General features: G+C 42.9%; 1 protein-coding gene and 1 long non-coding RNA gene across 6 annotated transcripts in view; one reads left to right on the forward strand and one right to left on the reverse strand.

Annotated features, from left to right (window-relative positions):
• ralyl (RALY RNA binding protein like) overlaps nucleotides 1-15,673 on the reverse strand; it is an 87,973-nt gene that overhangs the window by 68,554 nt on the left and 3,746 nt on the right. For all 5 annotated transcript variants that reach the window (XM_061839181.1, XM_061839180.1, XM_061839177.1 and 2 more), the window contains exon 2: nucleotides 12,588-12,664. The gene's annotated coding sequence lies outside the window, so the exon portion shown is untranslated. The remainder of the gene's footprint in view (nucleotides 1-12,587; nucleotides 12,665-15,673) is intronic.
• On the forward strand, nucleotides 1,654-7,618 carry LOC133510812 (uncharacterized). The gene is made up of 3 exons (XR_009797720.1): nucleotides 1,654-4,036; nucleotides 4,161-4,379; nucleotides 6,747-7,618. It is a non-coding gene; the product is annotated as an uncharacterized LOC133510812 (long non-coding RNA).

The raw sequence follows: 15,673 nt of genomic DNA on the forward strand, positions 1-15,673 counted from the left end.
CTCCGTTCGGCGCTCCCGAGCGAAGCTAAACCGGACTTTGTTTGTTAGCACGAAGGTATGCCCTATATTTGATTTTCAATACATGTCTCATATAAATGAATTAGCAGTTCTTCGCTTGCATAATATAGCTACGTGTGAATGATTGTCACACTTGATCTGTGTTGAGTGATATTTTTCGATGATCTGACTGCACAAACGTGTCCCATTGTTCGCGGCTAATTAGCTAAGCTAAACCAGACTAGCAGTCCTAAAAGCCTTCGACGTGCACCGAGACACCAAGACTGAAGGAAGGATGTTTGAGGACACTAAAGTAGTGATTGTCGTACTCGGTCGGGACTTGCGTAGGTTCGGCACTAATTCAAGAATAATTATTTAGGGGAGCGCGTGACGTTACACAAAGAAAACGAGAGAAACAACTCGTAAATCAAGCCTCGCCTTCTTTTCCTTCATACGGTGGTTCACAAACGGCTATACAGATACATATACAGATTCTGCACACAAGTGTGAGATGTAACACGAAAATAGGAAACTGTCAATGACGAATTCGTCTTTGGGTTATAATATATTATATTATGTGGCTTCTCGGTCTTCCTCTGACTCTGGAAAGATCTCGGGCTAATATCAATGGTTTCTCCGTCGATATGCATGTAAATACCATTGAAATACCCCTCGCTGAAATACTTGAACCCTGCTGTCTGCTTTTCAACGATATTAGCTAAGAATGCGAGTGAGAAATCGGCCGGTAAATCGGACAGTTTCGCTCTATTCATTTCTTGCTGCGCCGATATTTTTCCTTAATTGTTTGTCTGACGTCAGCGCACATGGCGTGACGTCACTTCAGGAGGCCTGGTTAAGTGCCCTGTACGGAGGGGTCAATTGACATTCACGCTCATGATCGGAGCGAGCGATGTAACCCATCACGTTTGAATCCTCACTTGTTCAAGCGAACGTTGTAATGACTGGTTTATTGATTGATTCATCAACCTATAAGATGGAGACATTGACACTTTGATAATTTGTGCTGGCCATTTGTTTGTTCGTGAGTAAAAAAATAGGTACATATTTTGATACTGTACTGCTACTTATTTACAAAGAACCTGTTTGCCTCCATGTCAGAATATTTTGATACGATCTCATCCAATTTGGTAAGTACACCATCACTAATAATAATATTTTTTCCATTTAACTTTCCTTTTTATGTTTGTTATGCAATGCACTATTTTTTCCTTCTGTTTGTCTTTGAATTGAGTGAAAATGGAGGCATTTTCACTCTTTGTAAGAAAACGGGGGTAATGCGGCTGAACCCATCGCAAGTAAGTCCATCCATTTTCTTTGCCGCTTATCCTCACAAGGGTCACAGGGGTGCTGGAGTCTATCCCAGCTGTCAACGGACAGGAGGCGGGGTACACCCTGAACTGGTTGTCATCCAATCGCAGGGCACATCGAGACAAACAGCCGCACTCACAACCACACCTCGGGGCAATTTTAGAGTGTCCAATTAATGTTGCATGTTTTTGAGATGTGGGAGGAAACCGGAGTGCCCGGAGAAAACCCACACAAGCAAGGGGAGAATATGCAAACTCCACACAGGCGGGTGCGGGATCGAACTCAGGACCTCAGAACTGTGAAGCCAACGCTTTCCGGCTGAAAATATCCACTGCAAGAGCATCCTTTTTTCCATTCCTGCCATACAACTCAACTCTTTTATTATGTACCATTATAGACATAGTGGCAATTATTTCTTCAAAATAGTGGAGGACCTCGGATTTAGAGAGTCTGTGGAAAAACTAGAGCCAATATCCATCCTCCCAACAAGAAGTGCGTGTGGTGACATAGATGAAGGATGAGCGTATTAGTGACCCATTTCTGTCCTTTCCTTTGAAATCACCACAACCGTTTTCACAAACATCTCATGTCCCAGTGGATTTGTTTAATCATGCACTGAAATCATATTGGTAAAGACAGTGACAACAGACCTCTGTTACTATTACCCACACAATCAAAAACAGCTTGATGAATGAATGAATGAACAAAATATATATATTTGTTCTCATTGGTCATCTCGAACAGTTCTAATTGCAATGGAGATTTTGACCAGTAGGAGAGGTTTTTTTTGCACACAAATCAAGAAATTAACCTTTTCTTGAATCAATTTAATGGAACGCTTCAAGGCTTCATAAGGCTTTATCTGCCCGGACAGAAGAAAAAAAAATGATGCCTCGACAGATGGACACAGCTACAGAATAATAATAATCATCATAAATAAGGTGTACTAGGTAGGTATGTTGACAGAAAAATGGGCAGACGGAGACAGAGAGAAAATAAGGTCATATTTGATAGCAAGGTTAGAAGACACCCAGATGGATCATTGTGAGGTAGGTATTGTTGAAATACTTGATAATAAATGCGTATGAACCAATTTGTCAACATGATTCCACGTTAAAAGATGGAAGTTGACTAACTGTTAATCATGTGTCTTCTTTTTGACATCTTACCTTCCAGTGGGCCAATTTACAAGTGACTTGCCATCAGCGGACTATAACTTGCTTTGGAGCAATAAAATATCCGGCAAACAAGGTAACAGTTTTCTTAACTCTGCGTGGATCCAAGAGCATGAAAAGAAGATGGTAGTGGACCTTTCCGACTAGCAATCTTGAGCTCCGCCCCCCTTAGCGACATTTGCCATGTCCCACAAGCTTCCAAAATGGCGAATGAGCAGAACACGTTTGAAGTGGATTCTCTATCGCGTATTCCAGACAATATTGCGGTATGTTTTTTTTCCCAAATGTCAGACTTTTCCAAGAGAATTTTGCAGAGGGGTCTCAACTATTTCACACGAGGATATGTACACGGAATTAAGATTTTGGACAGAGCACGACGCAACGTCAGAGTTACAGGGAAATGTTGGCGATCGATGCAAAAAAGTTTGACGCCTTACAAACTTCATATTGGAATCCAACTTGATATATTAGTGGAATCGTACTGCACAGCAAAAGTAAAGAAGGGTGAGTATTTTTTACTTGGAAAGCTCATGAGTAATATCCTTGTAGTCTTTTTAGGTGAGTTAGGTTCGATTTTCTACATTTAAACAATGGCGATATCCTCAGTCAGTACCGTAGTCACCAGATGAAAACGTTTGACTTGGCTCGTAATCGAACCCAGTGCTCTATATTAAAAGTCCGATGTGATACAAATAGGCAAATAGACATTTCTCTTGCATGACATCGCGGATTTATGCATCACTAACCGGACTCTTTGGCATAGAACATTCCACACTTCATTCGGCAGGTCAGGGATACAACAAAGTAAAAGTTGTTCTGCTGCAATGCATAAAGCACTGATAATAATTCAATCAAACTCAGACAAGATACTTCTCCCTCACTTACCTTCGAACATACAGGCTTGTGTTTGTAGATATTGTTCACATTTAGTTATACGTGCCCTCTTCCCCGAGCCTTAATCCATCTTTAACACTTCGTTAACTGTGTTTTAGGCTTTGGAAAATGAATCAACCGGGCCCCAGGATATCTTTTATCAGAATTGCACATTCCCCAAGTGCATCTGAGGACCATTTTCTTCATAACATTAACTTTTCCAAGCGCATGCTACTGACAACAAGCATTGCTTGTGGGACAATATGGCGAGAGGGGCGTGTCAAGCCAGGGCTTAAGACAACGCGGCTATCTGATTGGCTATTATTGTACGAGTGATTTCCACCAAGGCAAAGGCACTGGAATTACCATTTTCATCTTGTTAGCTTAACATGCTTTCATATTTATATTAAGATCTTGTGTGAGGATGTCAAATTTTTCTATACTACCTTAACTGTAATGTGACGTCAGCGCAGCAGACTGCCTGGAGCAGAGAGAGAGCGAATGTACAGAATAGAAGATTTTTGACAGGAAGTTTAGGCGGACTGCTTCGATTCAAAATTCATCACATTACAGTCGGCTATAAAATACTTGTTTTCGCTCAACCTCAAGTGTGCAGTTGGAAATAGAAGCGACAGTATTAACCACCAGCAATGTGACAACAGGTACGTGATAATAGATAATCACCCCCCCCCAGCCTATTGAAAACTGTGTTGGTTGTAAAGTCACGATGCCACTAATAAGCTGTCTCCCTCTCGCTCCCTCTGTCTGTCTTGCTCTCTGTTCCAGGACTGAAGGAAAGACTCTTGACCATTTCTCACCATTTGCCATTGCCCCGGGGGTCAACATGTGGTCAGCAGTCTTGCACACCCACTTCCATAATTCAAAGACCCCAGTGCAGACTTGGGAGTCATTTGTCACACACAAGGAGAGAGTGACGCCACACCTTGGCTCCCCCCCGTCCGCCAAGACGGGCTCTCGCAGCTCATCATCATCGGCCCCCGACGGGTAATGAACCTAAATGACCTGTCAGCAGCATCGAGATCTATAGTAAGCGCGCCCGAGATCTGTCGCACCGCCCAGTCCCCGCATCCATTCCACTAAACTTGCTGCTGCCGCTGCTTTTGCGCAGCCATTATGTCTCGAGGAAAGAGAAAGTCTCGAGTAAATACAAGTGAGACAAAGTGGCGGCTTTTTTTTTTTTTGACAACACAGGCACTAAATCCACCAGGCAACGCTCAATTATCACTTGAGCGTTGATGCAAAAAGAACTAACTGAATTAATCAAAAGCCCGAGTGCGGCATCACGTTCGACGGTTGCGGAATTAGGGCATGGATGCTCCCTAATTGAGGTTTAAAATGTTTGTGAGGCAAAAATAACAAAAATAAATGAAGCAGAAAAAAATAAAAAAACACAGTAAACCCATTATAGGTCTTCTCTCACTGGGATGGATTGTCATGCATGATGAATTATCAGCTTGCTGCTTTTAAGCACTGTTGTGAGTCTATTCTGACGGAATGGGCTCTTTTCATCATCCAGCAAGGCACGGCTTCATGTGGAATAAACGCTTATTCCACAAAGGGCACACCAGGCAACTTTCGCTTCGATAGGAAGTAACCAAGTAAACGCGAATGAAACATAAATCTTGGCTACTGTCAACTTTAGCGGCTCTGTAGTGACATTTTGTCTTTGAAAACAGAAAAGGCATCAGTGACGTTGAGGTGCTTCATCATGTTCCCCTTCCCCATTCACCAGAGCCGGGAGGAACTGGTGTGACCTATTTTTCCTAATATTAATACAAACATTACATTTGACTAATCAGAATATAGAATGAAAACGAGGAAATGTAGACGTCCGGCAAGAAAGATTAAGCGTTTGGACTTGGAGGTTACAGAGGTAACGCCAGCTTGCCGCCATTACATGTCTGGAGCAATGGCGACAGCATTGACAGTAATCCATCGTCATGGCTAACTACATGTAATATCACACACAGTACTTCCCAAAATCTGGCAGCTATGGTACAGGGAGTACTCGGTCTACAACTGAGATCTGTTCCTACAGGAGCGACTTAACTCGAATTTTGACTTAAGTCGGATTCCACCCTTAACATCAGAATTTACATCAAAATACTTTGTACAAAAAAACATATACATTGAAATAAACAAGATGTTATACTTAGGATTACTGTTGAGAGGTGGATGGAGAAGAAGAAGGGGAGCCTGTGCTTAGCTATTGCGAAGGAACCTGGTGCTCAATCCGCTCAAACTCGACAAGTATCAAAGAACCTTGTTTTGTGACCATTGTGTCCGACATAGGAACAGAACCCTTCACATGCGCTAAAATACGGGCTTTGTCTTTAATAATTATCACCACGGTCGACCGACTGAAGGCTTAGTGGTGTTGGTGTCTCTCCTTTCTCCAATTTGTTTTTATAATCTTGAGCTTCATTTCCATGGTAATGGATTTTCTTTTAGCCGCAGAAGCATTGCTAAAACACACAACTTTTTTCTTTGGGGCGATGTCTCAAAAAGAGGGCGAAAAATGCGAAAATACTCCCAGGACAAGCATGAGCCAGATAAAATGGGGGACAGCGGACGGGTGTTGTAAAGTTGAAACGTCTCAGGTAGAGACCGTCTTAACCCGAGGACTCCCTGTACCTTACTCTGATCAGTTAGCAAATGGTCAAAAAAAGGTAAAGTTGGATAAAACATAGCATTTTAGAAATTTTGGTTAAAATGTGTTCAAAGACTGGATACCAGTTTGAATTAGGCGGAACCATCAATGGTGTTTTTAAACGTGATTTTTAAAAACAGCAAATGAGAGTAGAAGCACTGGAGGGGAGTGTTGTATTAATAATGTCATGTCATTGAGGAGTCTGTGGGGAGAAGAGCCTTTCTCACGCGTATCGATCGGCGTGAAGGTCCACGCTGATTTGCATCGACAACAGCGACGAGGTCCAAATGAAAGTTAGCGTGTATTCTGAACCGGACACGCCAGGGTCGCGTCACTCTGAAGAAAGACTCAATGGCGGGAAGGTCAACACTGGTCATGACAGGGAATGATGAATGATGCTATCGACTAGATCGATCTGTTTGTCCATTCGGCTACCAAAATAGCGGACTGCTGACCTCCCTACTGTACCGACATTGGCCTATCACTCCATGCAACTACCATGCAACCGAGCTACCAACTGTCTGTCCATCAATCCAACCATTTGTCCTCCTGTCCTTCGGTCAACCCATAAACATCCTATGACCTTTTCGTCAATCCATCTGCCAAACTGGATACCTAAACTGTTTTTCTGTCCATCCACCTATCAACTGTATCTGTCCATCAATCCATCTGTCAGTCCTTTATTCCATCTACTAACCTAGGTGCTCATTCGAGATGGATCTATGTGCCTGCACCACGCCTCTCCACCCCTGGAGTCACCCAAACTCTTGAACCCCCAAGCACAGGCAGCCCAAAACACTGCCCTTCGAACCGCTACAGGCTGCCACAAAATGGCTTCCATCGTTCACCTACACCTACACATCCTGATCCCGAGATGACAAGGCAAGAAGCGTGCTCCAGAGCGTTGCGAAAAAAGTCCGAGATATCGAGCCATCGATCGAGCAGTACATTCATCGGCCGTCCGTCGATGCAGAGGACTACAGGCGCGGCCTCTCTTGGCGATCCATCAAACCGCCGTGGCCGACGGGATCACTGGCTACAAACCCAACATCGTGTTGGGTGGCTACACGCCTCCAGTAGCCGAATCCGAAAGACAACTCACACAGCCCATGAGATCAACGCTATTGCGATTTCGTTCGGGCTGGTGTCACGAGCTCAACAACTATCAGCATCGACTCGACCTATGGAGCGCCCCGGCCGATGTGGCTCACTTTCTAGATCTTGATACGGGATAACAACCGTCCTACTTGGCTACAACAACAACAACCTACTAAGCCAGCTAACATAAGTGTTCGCAGATCCGCCAATCTAAATATCTGTCCTTCACACCTACAGACAATTCAGACTCCAATTAATGCATGTTTTCGGGATGTGGGCGTGCCTGGAGAAAACCCACGCAGGCACGGGCAAAACATGCAAACTCCACACCGCCGGGGCTAGGATTTGAACCCTGGTCCTCAGAACTGTGAGGCCAACGCTCAACAGCTGCTCCCCCGTGCTACCTGGTCCGAAACAATATGTCTCAATACATGAAACGTTAAACCTTGAATATGGATGCTTGAAATCTACGGTAAATATTCTACTGACAGCCTTGTTATGATGATACTATATCGTTGAAAGGATGAATTTTAAAGAGCGTCCAATAAAGAAGTAGGACAAAGATGAGTGTGTGTTGCAGGCATTATTATTGTGTTCCCTTAATGCTGCAACTGATTATCAGACGGCAAAGCAATTCCCTATGAGTGTGTGTGTGTCTGGTGTTTGTGTGCGTGTTCAGTTGGCAATCAGCAGGCTGGTAATTTGGGCGCACACAGCACAGCATAACAAAGCGCTGTCAGCGTCACCATAAAACACAGAAGCAACAAAACAAGCACCCAATTCATAAAACAATAAAACACACATGTCGAGCTACACGAAGCGAAGACTCGAGTACAAATGCCAAAGAGAACGGCTCCCTCGCCCTCCCGACGAGCTACGAGGGCCGGTTTCAGCGTGCCCCGCTAATGGGAGGGCTGCTTCGGCGCTGACAACTCGTTAGTGTCAAGGATGAAAAAGAAAGTACAGTCGCTCACCAAATGTCAGTCGATGGTTTACCCCAGAAACAGCGCCTTTGCCTATCGTGAAGCAGAAAAAAAAAGTGCTAAAAAATAGTAATGTATGCAAATCTAACTCTGTCAAGGGTGCAACTGAGGTTGCACGCTTGCTGACAGCATTCTTCCACTCCCTGTGTTGGTGCGTTTTCCGTCATGCCGCCAGTAAAAGACCAACACTGATTTATTTTTTCCGTTTAAAAAAAAAACAAAAATAAAAAATCAGCAGGATCATATGAAATGATTGACAGTCCGGTTGTGAGTCCGCAATCTAATGCCAACTCAGATAATGTTATCGTGCCTTTTTCTTTTCACTTTTAAAGCAACACTAATGCTTAGTAAATACGTAGCGACAGTGTGACTAAAATCTGAGCATTTTCGCTGCCTTGTGATCAAAGTCTTCAAAAGCCCGATTTGCAGATGTCTCTGAATGATGTTCCAAAGCAATTACGGTACGGTGCGGTAAGAGGTGTGTTAAGAGTGATGTTTCCTTGAAAGCACTCCATCCATCCATCAATTTTCTTAGCCGCTTATCCTCACAATGGTTGGAGGGAGTGCTGGAGCCTATCCCAGCTGTCAACGGGCAGGAGGCGGGGTACACCCTGAACTGGTTGCCAGGGCACATCGAGACAAACTGCCGCAATCACAATCACACCAAGGGGCAATTTTGTGTCCAATTAACGTTGCATGTTTTTGGGATGTGGGAGGAAACCAGAGTGCCCAGAGAAAACCCACACGGGTTAGAGATCATGCAAACTCCACACAGGATTGAACCTCAAAACTGTGAGGCCAACGCTTTACCAGCTGCTTCACTGTGCCGCCTACACACCAACCATAAGGTAAAATTTAAAACATTTTTCTCACTTGGCGATCAACATCATCAAAGTACCAGTAGTCGGATGCCTCTAAAATATCATCTGGAGAGATGATCCGGATACAAGCGGCCGAAATGAGTTTCCTCCGCAGGGTGTCCGGGCTCTCCCTTAGAGAAGCTCGGTCATCAGGGAGGGGCTCAGTGTCGACCCGCTACTCCTCAACATTGAGAGGAGCCAGATGAGGCGGCTGGGGCATCTGATCCGGACGCTTCCCGGACGCCTCCCTGGTGAGGTGTTCCGGGCATGTCCAACCGTAAAGAGACCCCGAGGACAACCCAGGACACGCTGGAGAGACTCTGTCTCTCGGCTTGCTTGGGAACGCCTCGGGATCTCTCCAGAAGAGCTGGAAGAAGTGGCTGGGAAAAGGGAAGTCTGGGTATCCCTGCTGAAGTTATGTACCCCGCGACCCGACCCCAAAAAAGCGGTAGATAATGGATGGATGGATGGATGGAGATTATCCTGTGGTGTTGGGGTGTATTAAGAGTAAGAGTAATTTTCCTCCCCAATTCGCTCATGGCCAACAATCGGAAATGTTAAACGCTCAATATACGTGACGTGATTTATGAAATAGCCACAAACGCACATTTGTTGACAAGTTCATACCGAGCTGACAAAGTCTACTGAGCAACATCTGCTGTGTGTTTTCTCCACAATGTTGTGCGGATCCATCTGTTTCCATACATTTGTACAAATAAATGCCTCCTACTCAATATATTTTTGGCAAAAAAAAAAAAAGTTGTTATTGTAAGAGGAACTTGTCAAGAAAGTATAACTCGATTTTTGGCCGAGTTGCAAAGGTGCCGCAGATTTGCAGGAACGTGTCGGGCAACGCGCCGCGCTGACTGGCAGCCGCCGCGAGGCACGTCTTCAGCAGCCCGTTAAACCAAAAGTGAGTTGCCGACTCGCACGTCGTGCTCTTGACATCTGCCGAGCATCTGTTTGACTGCGCCGTTGCCTTCCGGCGCCGATCCCGGTCATCTGACACGCAAAGATTTTGAAAAGCACAGAACGTCCCTGAGATAGGGAGCCAAACAACTCGTACGGAACACACCAGGTAGGGGTCGAGCGGCGCTCTTATTCAAATTATTCAGAGCGGAGTGTTTGGTGAGGGACCAAGGTGTCTATAGTCAGGGTGAAGGTTTCAAAATAAGTTTCTTCTTCTTTTCCTTTCGGCTTGTCCCGTTAGGGGTCGCCACAGCGTGTCATCTTTTTCCATCTAAGCCTATCTCGTGCATCTTGCTCTCTAACACCGACTGTCCTCATGTCCTCCCTCACAACATCCATCAACCTTTTCTTTGGTCTTCCTCTCGCTCTTTTGCCTGGCAGCTCCATCCTCAGCACCCTTCCACCAATTTACTCAGTCTCCCGCCTCTGAACATGTCCAAACCATCGTAGTCTGCTCTCTCTAACCTTGTCTCCAAAACAGCCAACTTTGTCCGTCCATCTAAAGAGCTCATTTCTAATCCTATCCAAGCTGCTCACTCCGAGCGAGAACCTCAACACCTTCATTTCTGCTACCTCCAGTTCTGCTTCCTGTTGTCTCTTCATTGCCACCGTCTCTAATCCGTACATCATGGCCGGGCCTCACCACTGTTTTATAAACTTTTCCCTTCATCCTAGCGGAGATTCTTCTGTCACATAGAACACCAGACACCTTCCGCCAACTGTTCCACCCCGCTTGGATCCGTTTCTTCAATTGCTTACCACACACACCATTGCTCTGTATTGTTGACCCCAAGTATTTGAAGTCATCCACCCTCGCCATCTCTTCTCCCTGGAGCTTCACTCCTCCTCCTCCGCCCCTCTCATTCATGCACATATATTCTGTTTTACTTCAGATAATCTTCATTCCTCTCCTTTCCAGTGCGTGCCTCAATCTTTCTAATTGTTCCTCCACCTGCTCCCTTCTTTCATTGCAGCTCACAATATCATCTGCGAACATCACAGTCCAAGGGGATTCCAGTCTAACATCATCAGTCAGCAATTCCAATACTACTGCAAACAGGAAGGGGCTCAGCACGGATCCCTGATGCAGCCCCACCTCCACCTTAAATTCTTCTGAGACACCTACCTAAGTTTGGGGTTTAAAAAAATGAGGTTTTAAGGCAGGGTTAGGGTTGGAGGGTGAAGGGTTAGAGCCTGGGTTGAGGTTTCAAATTAGGCTCTCGAGCTGGTCTTTTTTCCATTTTTTTTCCATTTTAAATTATGGTTGCCAAACTTGGCCAGGGTTGAAAAATTGGATCAAATACTGTATCTTCAAAAGAATAAATTCTTAGTCTCTCTCATTTTTGGTTGCAATTGCACATTGGGCCCCGGTATATAAGCCACCCAGTGAGTGTCAACCAATCACATAACAGGAGCGCAACACTTAAGGTTAAAGAATTTATGATGACATATGGAGAGCGATGAGGCATCCAATATTCTCACAAATCCACTATTTTATAAATTCCACATATTTACGACAAGATCCTCGATTGATTTTACAACTCGATAGTTAATTTAGACCATTTATCATGTTCTTTGTTTTATAGGAAGAAATGGTTAAAGCCCCGTCTAAATGCCGCTCTTCCAATGCACTAGACGAAGAATCAGTAACGACTCAGCACCGAGCAGACAAATGAGACTGTCACAGCCTTGATTGGAGGTCACATTATTATTATTACCGTCAAAGTCAAAACAAACATCCGGAGGAAAGATTACAATTGAAAGCTCCTGGAAAAAACGTTTACGAAGGAAATTTCTTTTCCATTTTCCTTCTACAAATTGTTGAACTCGAGCCATTTGTGAGGAGCAGAGCATGTTTAGTGTGTCTCCATGTGTGTGTGTGTGTCTGTGTTTTTTGGATTCTTTTTGAAAAATAATTTGAAAACAATGGACAAAAATGCAATTAGGTAAAACAAAAATCCCAACACAAATGCCGCAAAATGGTTAAAACCTATTGAATAAAATAATGCAATTACATTATAAATTATGTTAAATAACTACAGTAATAAAATATATACACTAATCCAGAAATTAATTATTGTTAAATACTGGAGGTTCAATATAATATTAAATAATATATTTACCTCTCTAATTAATTAATGAATGTTTAAATTACTATTGCACATTCTCTTTTTGTATTTAATTACCATTGCATTTATTTATTTTGGGCATCATAAACCCTTCATATTTATCAAATGAAATAAATCTCTTTAATTGAATAAAAATACTGGAGAAAAATGTTTTTTATTTGCTCTGAAGTTGGCTATTAACATTGTAAAGGAACACCTGCTAAAGTTTCCAAATGCTCTCTTTCTGGTACTTCGAATTTTTAGAGGGTCAAAACTGATAATCTGCATAAAAAAATATGCTACCGAATGGAGTTTGAAAGCCACACGGAAAGAAAATCCCTAGTGAAGTCGCAGTTTTCTGTTAAGAGAGGGCTTTTAAGATCAACCCTTTTAAAAGTAAAGCATCTTTTGATCGGTCCACCTAAATCGGTAACAAGTGTCGCGAGTATTATTGAGCCCGCGCATCAGCGTTACTGTGGAAACGTGCTCAGCGAAGAGCCAGCAACTATATGATTAGTATGTACCTCGAGGCCTCATCGCGCCGGAGCCGCCCCGCTGTGAGCAGAGGCAAACACACGCTACGCAGGGGTCTTCACTGGCGCTGGGAACAGAAGAATACAAACACAATTACTTTCTTCATACACATACAAAAGGGGGGAAAAAAAAACCTCAGACAAAAAGTCAAGTCACCTCTGTTGTCCTTTCTGAACGACCGACCTTCGCTAAATGCGGTGTGAATTTTAAAAAGCTGCGCTGGGAAGCCAATGAATCACCGAAAACCCCCAACGCCCGACTCCCTTCTCGGTTTGTTTGCTTTTTGTAGATTTTTTCTTTTGATTTCAAAGTCAACAATGGAATCACCTCCAAAGATTGCTTGATTTTTATTAGCACAATTTAAGGCTCGCCGCAACAGAAAAACTGCGACCCACCCCCCCGCCCGCTTTCCCATTGGGGAAACGACGTTTTGAGGCGCCACTAACTGTACAGGTTTGTGATCTATTATGTTTTCAGGGAACCGCAAACAACATGTCACGATTGCCAAGGCCGCTGTTGCTCTATTATGAAAATACAAAACAAGATAATCGGGCGAGAAAGAAAAGGAGAGAATGTGGACATTTCTGAGGCTTTTGAATCCACCCACTCGAGCCTTTCTGTGACAGATACTCCAAACATTTCGCTTTCTCAGCCACAAGTAGATATCAAATCATGAATATTATTAAGTGTACTTGTAAAACAAAAGCTACGTTATATACTGTACAATACGTCCCCGTTTTCGAACAAATTGGTTTTCGAACGAAAATTTCGAGATTTTTTTTGCCTCTGCTTTCAAAAGAAAATCGGTACTCAAACGCCGCCGACAAAACCCGGAAATAATATTGCCCGCAGCCAGACCAGCTGACCCACGACGCGCTTTCTTGTGAATTCCCACACGGCCGAAAAAACCCAGAAATGACGTAATGCTTTTGTTATTCTGTATAACGCAACCTCTGTACACAGACGTGTCCCGGTAGTGACTGTTGTTTTTCTACCGTATCATAGCTCCAAAGAAGGCAAGTTGCTTGTTTGAAGCTGTTCTGCACTTTTGTTAATAAAAATAGTTTACAAGGCTGGGGCCCTGAGTCGCTAGAGATACGGCAATGCACTCCCAGCCTCGCCTACGCAACTACTAAAGCATACATTTTAAACAAAAACTAAATATATTTCTTAAATCATTTTATCATATCAAGTATTTAAACTATACATGTATTTCTACTATGCAGTTTATTATCAGGAAAAGCTAAAAAAAAATGCTTTAAAAAGGCTAACTTTGTAGGCTTGGAACGCATTATTTCTTTTTCCATTCATTGTAATGGGAAACACTGATTCGGTTTTTGAACAACTCACTTCTCGAACGGATTGAGGTAGAGAACATACACTGTACCTTATTGCTCCAGCTCGGCTTGAGCCGGCTGAATGTTGCTTCTACCCAAAAACGTGGCGTGTTCTTGGTAAGCTCATAGCGCAAGGCATGTTTACGATTGTGACGTTGCAACGCTGCGATTCAATTTTGTTTTTGCAGCAAAACTCATGAAACCTCACCGTCCCGACAGTTACAGCAGTCGCTTTCGGCCACGCTATCGCTCAGTGCTAAGGCACTAGGCCTAAGGAAGATAATGTTAGCGATTTGAGCGAATTGAGGATTTTCCCTGCATACAAAATCCGGAGGCAGCCGCTTCCAACCCGAGAAGCTCTGAAATAACAACCGTTATTACTGCATTACTGCAATTGTATCAGCATAATACAATGGCCTTGATGTACGAATTGTTCAAACTTTGTAAGGACGCCACTTTGCGACGAGGGCACGCGGACATCGACCTTTTTCCTTGAACAGCCCAACACCGCTGTAGCATTTATTTTTCTTCCAGATAATACAAAATGTGCTGCTTACCTTGATTGGGGAAATGTGTGTGCCTGTTGATTACTGACAGATGTGAGGACGAACGCACGGCTTTATCCATTAATGATCAAGGAACAGGCTGTCATTAGTTTAAAGATAATTCAAGTGCATTGTTGACTCTCTGGAGAAGACAAATGTGTGCCGGTTGATTTTTGAGGGATTCGACTTGATACGAGGAGGATCGAGTGTCTGCATTTTATGTAGATTCGGTTTTGTGTTTGGGAACGGCTCTTAAAAGGATGCAACACATTTGTGGAGTTGTTTATTTACCTTCTGAGGTATGTATATTTATAGACAACGTTAAGGAAGCGTCAAACCCCGTAGACTTTTGTGCTATTTGACTGGAGATATCTTTTTGTACGTGAAGGTAAAAACAGAAGATGCAGTCAGCCACTGGTTCCAAAACCTTTTCATCCTAAATGCAACCGCCATCCCCACCCCACCCCCACCCCTGAGGAAGATGAGCCCATTGTTAGCAATGCTGCCTTTTAAAAATGTGATAAAACAAAATGTACAAAGGAATGTGTCATGTTTTTATCAAGCCTTTTAAAGATTCCATTTGATTTGTTTTTATTCAAAGGCTTTCTATTGATGAATCAATATCTACTACAGGGCATCTTCTATCTGGAAAAATGTTTTTCTTTTTTAAAACTCCCCTGGAGACTGGAAGATTTCAAACTTGATCAGAAGGCCTTTTTTTTCGCCTTTGAAATGATGTGATTTGGTATGCATGAGATATGAATATTTGTAACTTCACAGGCAGGAAACAAACCTTTCTTAGCCACTTGATAAATTCTTTGTTGTTCTTGTTGTGCTCTCACATCAAAAGTATTACAATGAGAAGTCCCTGTTTATGATACGCAATGAATGAATAAAATATTTTCAGCCATAACACAGTAGATGTGTCCAGAAAAATCCTGAAATCTTTAAGTCTCCATTAATATATTACATGAATACATATTTATATATGTATTATTTTTCTAATTATACATTTACTTTTTAAGCTCCAATATTTATTTTTTAATTTTGTTAATTTTCTTTTTCTTGTAATATTTTGTATTTATTTTTAAAATCTGTGTTTTTTCACATGTTTTATTTTTGCGGTACTTTACAATTGCCATCACGTCACAAAACAAAATATAAAAAAAGTGATTTTTTTTAAACAACTTTTTA

This window comes from Syngnathoides biaculeatus, chromosome 13 (assembly GCF_019802595.1).
Source record: "Syngnathoides biaculeatus isolate LvHL_M chromosome 13, ASM1980259v1, whole genome shotgun sequence".
NCBI classification, from domain to species: domain Eukaryota; kingdom Metazoa; phylum Chordata; class Actinopteri; order Syngnathiformes; family Syngnathidae; genus Syngnathoides; species Syngnathoides biaculeatus.